Here is a 6,206-nt window from a genome sequence, read left to right as displayed (position 1 = left end):
TTGCAATCATTATCATCCATTCAGTCACTGAGCAAGCTTTTCATCGCTTGGCTGTTACAAGATGAGAAACGTTACCAGAGTCACACAATATCATCGTTTCTTTTGTCATCATCGTATATTGAAAAGACTGGGAGTCCAGTTAAAACAATTATTGCAAAGTCTCTAAATATTTCCGCTATTTAGGATATCGTCGGTGCTAAATCAGTCGATCATTAAATCAATCAATCATTCAATAAATCAATCAATAAATCATTCATTCATTCACTCAATCAATCAATGAATCGGTAATTTGAACAGTCAATAAATAAATAAATGAATAAATAATTAAATCAATCAATCAATTAGTTTATAACACAATGACTTGAAAAATGAAATCAAATAATAGATCAAGCAAACATAACATTAAATAGCCAGTGAATCTGTTTCATTTACTTAATCAAGTAGGCAAGTAAAGACTTTCATTTAAAAAAGTAATGTAATGAAAAAACAACAGTTGACCTAAACAAATGTGTAAATGACAGGATCATATTACAAAATCAAAAACGAAAGGACCAAATGAATGGATTGATTGGCATTTTAATTACCCAACAAGGTAAACAGAATTCGCGGGAGTAAAAGGATATTAAACGGGTGTTAATGAAACGCAAATAGATCGATAAAACAATCTTATTAGTGAAATTGCAATTAAAAATACTCAAAAATTTTAAAAATAAAGTGTCAGATATTATTACACTTGATTCACTATTGATTGAATGTATTTGGTTGGGGCTAAACCAAGAAAAACCTTGTCCATAATTGCATTCGGTTATCCGACTTGCTATTATGTGCACATTGGTTGTAGCCGACGTGTACATATATGCAGGTCTGACATCCGAACCCACTTATGGGTCTAGCTTAACATTGTTGTAATGGACAATATTTTGGGTCATATTTTGAGATTCTCATTACAACAATGAGCCCATAAGGAATTGGCTCTCAGACCTGCAAATAAGTGCACGTCGGTTGTAGCCTATGTGTACCTATTTGCTGGTCCGATAACCGAGCGCAAATATGGACTTGAGTTAACATTTTTATAATGATCATTAATTGTGGGTTGGTTTGAAAGTATCCTTTACAACAACGAGCCCAAAACCATTTAGGTTATCAGACCTGCCAATAAGCTCACGTTGATTGTAACCATTGCTCAGCAAATAACTCATTGTTTTCATATTTGATTAAAGATACATGTTAGAATGATATATCGCAAGGCGTGAACATTATGGGAAACTTTAAAAAATATCTATCTAATACAAAACCCGAAATAATACATAGAAAAAAAAAGTTTGCATTTCATTGCTCTTTGACACAACCAGAACCGAGAGCCCTAGAATAAAGACCGATTCCTAAACTAACAATGTAAATCTCAGACTGACACGTTGGCGTTGACAGGCCGGATATGATTTCCAAGATGTCCTCAAATTCATTGAACAAAAATAAAAAATCTAATGCATAAAATTACAATGTTTAGATCTCTTGAAAATCCCAGACACGCTGTTTTCACATTCCACATGAATCCCCACGAGGACTTGAACCATGCATATATTATTATAGGCGGTCCTATTTCGACCTCATCGCATAGTAAACATAGGCCAAATAGAAACACCATCCGTCTTCGCCTTAAAATCGATACACGTGTTGCTATTCCTTTAATAATAGCTAGAGAGACAAAAACAAACATCTCTCACTTTCTACGAAACACATTTTCCCCCCAGTGGAAATTTGGAATTCCAGAGCGTTCATTCATGAAGTCTCCAATACTAACAATCGAAATACAGCTGTATTCATTTCACCCGACTCGTTATATTTATTTGTTTTTAGTAGCTTGAATCTTTTAGCCTCCCATCTCCCCCGCCACAACTTCATTTTAAAATTTTAATAAAGATCCAAATAAGTTACATAGTCTATATCATTTATGAAATGAATATCGAACATGTTTCTCAACATTATTATTATTTTACCAAACATTTTTACTACAAAAATCGAACTATTACAACAACAAAAAATTCTCCGCAGCCGACGGATTCGGTGTTCATCCCAGTTTCTGTAGCCTTAACAGCAACACTAGCTTGCGACGCTTTAGGGGTTGGCTAGGAAAGTCCATCCCGTCAGATCTAACAAACCAAACACTAACACACTGCAGGGTGAACAAAGGACTTTGAAAAATAATAGGGACCTTGACGTATATTTATCGTGGTTCCATTAAATGTGAAGCGAGTTCTCAACATGTGAGCTACAGAAATTCCAATAGGACGGTTCAGATGACTTACAACATGTCAACAAGTCTTAGTTTGACGTCTCTGAGTTACCTTTATCGTTCGACGTTTGGAGTAAACGTTATCTAATCCAAAAAAAAAAAAGGTCCAGAATGAAATTCGTTCTATCAGTGCACTGAAATGTTAGGAATCGAATTAGGTAAATTGTCAAACGGTTTGCATACTAACTCGACACGTTATTGTTGTTGTTGTTGTTGTTGCACCTTCTTTACAATTAAACGATGATATTAATATTGCGAAAAATTAGTAGAATTAGGAAATTTTGGCTCCACTATCTGAACTTCATGAGCTTCTCTAAATCATTGAAACTTATTGAAAATGAACGTTGATGCCAGACTACATAATCTAAAGGGGTTTGAAGTGTTATTTATTAATCCTTATGTGAATGAATTGTTGATTTTTAAAGTTAACTATAACGAGTACAATTTTTTTCTCCTAAAAATAAGAAAATTTAAAGTTTTTGAGTAAGCAAGTCTGCTTTATGTCTAATCCTATTGATTCCGTCTTCTCCCTATCACGCCATATAATTCTGTTAAATCAATTCTAAACAGGAGAAAGCGCGGGCATCGCGTTCTTCCTTTCATCTCTATCGATCCAAGCTGTTAAAATTAATTTGGTCCTTAATCCAAGTAAATAGAACGAGATAGGTCAGTTCACAGCGGGGGGAATGTTTGGGTGTTTGATGCACACAATTAATGGAATCATGGATGATGGAATAATTTATCGAAACAAGATGATCGAGTGGATAAGACTAGAATTTGACGTCTGCTCCAGCTTCTCGGGGTTTTTTTTTTTTTACTGAGCAAGAAGGATGGGTGACAATGATCGTGGAAAATTCTGGCCCTATCGTTTAGTCGTTGGGCAAGGCATTTAACACACATTAACCAACTCCACTCCGGTGTGAATGAGCACATCACTGTAGACAGTCACGGATAATGCAATAGTGCTATTACAAAAATAACGCCTTACAAGTGACTAATATTGTATGAAACGGAAATAGGGTTCCATATGGCCTGCTGGGGGAAATTGATAAGACTTCGTGAAGCGCATTGAGCATGGTAAATCTTTGGAAATGTGCTACACAAATGTTCACATCTATTTATTTTCTATATGTTATTCATCTTGGTTTGATTTACATACGTATAAAGCTAAATTTGAGACAAAAGTTGTCTACAGCATATTAGGGAGGGAGAGAGAGAGAAAGAGAGAGAGAGAGAGAGAGAGAGAGAGAGAGAGAGAGAGAGAGAGAGAAAGAGAGAGAGAGAGAGAGAGAGAAAGAGAGAGAAAGAGAAGAGAGAGAGGAGAGAGAGAGAGAAGAGAAAGAGAAGAAAGAGAGAGAGAGAGAGAGAGAGAGAGAGAGAGAGAGAGAGAGAGAGAAAAGCATGGGAATTGATCATCTTTCCGACTGTATAAAAATGACAACAATCAGAGTTGGGACGTAATTGTAATCTATCTATAATTAGTCAGAAGCAAGAGCAGAGACAACGATCTTTTGATTGATGGTTGCGTAAGTCACAGGGAAGCCTTTCACGGTTTAATTATAAGAATTGGAAAATGACTAATTGTCAGGAATGTCAACTGTTTCCGAATGGCTAATTAGTATCTCTCTCTCTCTCTCACACACACACACACACACACTCTATCTCTCTCTCTCGCTCTCACACACCTACACACACAGTCTCTGTGCATCTCTCTTTCTCTCTCTCTCTCTCTCTCTCTCTCTCTCTCTCTCTCCGTTTCACCATTGATTCTTCCAATGTGAACCTTCCTTGTAAGTCTTCACATGCCATGAAGCCCGTTGGACTGAAGTAGATATCCAGGTTCTGTTCCGTGAAGGAAACCAATGAGCGTAAAATATAACTATTTATTGTACCTCCTTGGAGGAAGCAGACAGTACAATGCTTGCTACGACCCTTTGATCAGATCGCTGGCGTCATATTCATCAGAACATTATCAAATAAAATTCGTTGTACAAAAATACACCGTGTTTTGGTTTCTTTAATTTCATATTAATTACCAAGAGCTGTAGGTTTGTATAAGGAAATGAAAGTTATTTTGAAAAGAGTATGCAAACCGAGAAGCTGTAGCCTATCTCAAAACTGGGTCATTTCCAATAGATTTTCCATCATCCATGATTCCATTAGGTACATCAAAAGCCCAAACATTTTGCTGCTGAGAATTGACCCATCTCGCTCTATACTTGGATTAGGGACCACATTATTAGTGGTGATTTAAGAAGTAGCTATCATAATATAATTTTATTTTTATTTTACTTCAATCCGGCGACCAATGCTCTGCCGTACTCTGGAAAAACCCATATTTTGAATTTTGGCAAGAAAACTCGTTCTTCAAATATCGAACTGTAACCCCCATCTTGGTCCAAAAAAAAATCACTCTCAAACCTGGGACTTCGCGAAATCCCAGGTTTGAGAGAGTACGACCGACAGATGGAGTTACTCACTATCTCTATTCTATCCACCTTGGTTTGTTTTCCTTTCCGATTGGCTTTGTGTCCTTGTACGTGAAAGAGACCATTTTGTATCAACATGACCCTGCCTAGAGTCTTTTGTTAGATGAGAGACAGTTTGAGGGATATTTTTGGGGAGAGGGAGAAAGAGAAAGAGAAGTGAAGAGACGAGAGAGAGAGAGAGAGAGAGAGAGAGAGATAGAGAGAGAGAGAGAGAGAGAGAGATAGAGAGATTAAGGATGATTTTCCTACCAAATCATCTCTCTTTATCATAAAAGGTATGTTTTTAAACTTATTCATAATCTTCAATGTATTTTGCAACAATCTTAGTGTATCTAACTTGGCGGAATCATGTGTTAGTGTTTGGGTGGGACCGTTAGGTGGTCCCAAACAAGGCACATAGATAGATTGCTCTTGGATCTATCTCTACTGTTTACACTAGCCCGGTTTGTCTTCTTTTCCCTTTGATGCCAAATCTATTATCTTTTAAGTTTGTTCTCATCTCCCTCTTAATTGGCGCTGAAATGATCGAGTGTTGCAAGCGTTAGAATATCCCTTTAAGAAACACAAAGAATAAAAAAGAAATTAAAAAAAAAGGAAATGAAGATAGAAAAAAGGAAAGCAAAAAATAAACAGAAAACAAACAAAAGAATGATAATAAAGATCCAAACAAATCAAAATAGAACCAAAAAAAAAACCCCAAAACAAACAGTATTATAAAAGTGCAAACAAAAAACAAAAACAACACCAAAAAAAATATTAATTAACAATCAATCATTTTTGATCTTTTAATGTCTTTCACCTCTAATTCGTTTACTTAACAGGGCGGAGAGGAGGAGGAGGAGGTGGAGGAAAATGGACCTGCAAGCAAGAGAGGGGGAAATTCTTTGACGTAACACAAGCTTAGTAGACTCCGAGATATTCGCATGTCACTTTCCCTATTGAGCCCTGGAGGCAACAAGGCAGGTTGTGTTTGAGTGAAATGAAGACATCTTAAAATAGAAAAAAAGGTTGGGATGAGGCGCTCGTTGTACTGTGTGGGCTTTCATTTCTTGTTGTTTATGATATTTAAATAAACATTCTTTTACCATACGTTATGCTGTCTTTGTTAACAAAGCAAACGATAAGTAGTTATTTTTGGGTCAAATAAAGATTTGTAGGTCATAAAGCTAATATAGAATGAAGAGATGAGCTTTGTTTCGGTCCAACCTGTGTTTATGTAACTTTGAACGAGATTTTAAATATAGAAAACAAAGAGTTTCTTGTCTCTTGTTTGTTTGAAATAACCTACTTTCTTTGTTTATACTCGCATTAGTGATATCTTAAAAACACTCTAAATGCTTCAATCGTTGGATTCAAAGAGAAACGCTTCTTATATCAAGCTAGTCGAGAAGCAAGACCATGAAGTTTGGGGCGTCCCTGAATGC

At 36.2% G+C, this 6,206-nt stretch overlaps 1 protein-coding gene and 1 long non-coding RNA gene across 3 annotated transcripts in view; one reads left to right on the top strand and one right to left on the bottom strand.

Moving 5' to 3' along the window:
• Window positions 1-5,800, top strand: part of LOC144960917 (uncharacterized) — a 14,503-nt gene extending 8,703 nt beyond the window's left edge. Inside the window, exon 3 of the long non-coding RNA XR_013642988.1 lies at window positions 5,604-5,800. This is a non-coding gene — a long non-coding RNA (uncharacterized LOC144960917). The remainder of the gene's footprint in view (window positions 1-5,603) is intronic.
• The window catches only part of LOC144960882 (uncharacterized), a 265,062-nt gene that overhangs the window by 176,475 nt on the left and 82,381 nt on the right, over window positions 1-6,206 (bottom strand). The gene's annotated exons all lie outside the window — the stretch shown is intronic.

Source organism: Berghia stephanieae, chromosome 1 (genome assembly GCF_034508935.2).
Source record: "Berghia stephanieae isolate SIO BIC M18660-M18661 chromosome 1, UCSD_Bste_1.3, whole genome shotgun sequence".
Lineage (NCBI taxonomy): Eukaryota > Metazoa > Mollusca > Gastropoda > Nudibranchia > Aeolidiidae > Berghia > Berghia stephanieae.
The sequence above is the reverse complement of the archived record's forward strand: the minus strand, read 5'-3'. Positions and strand labels throughout refer to the sequence as shown.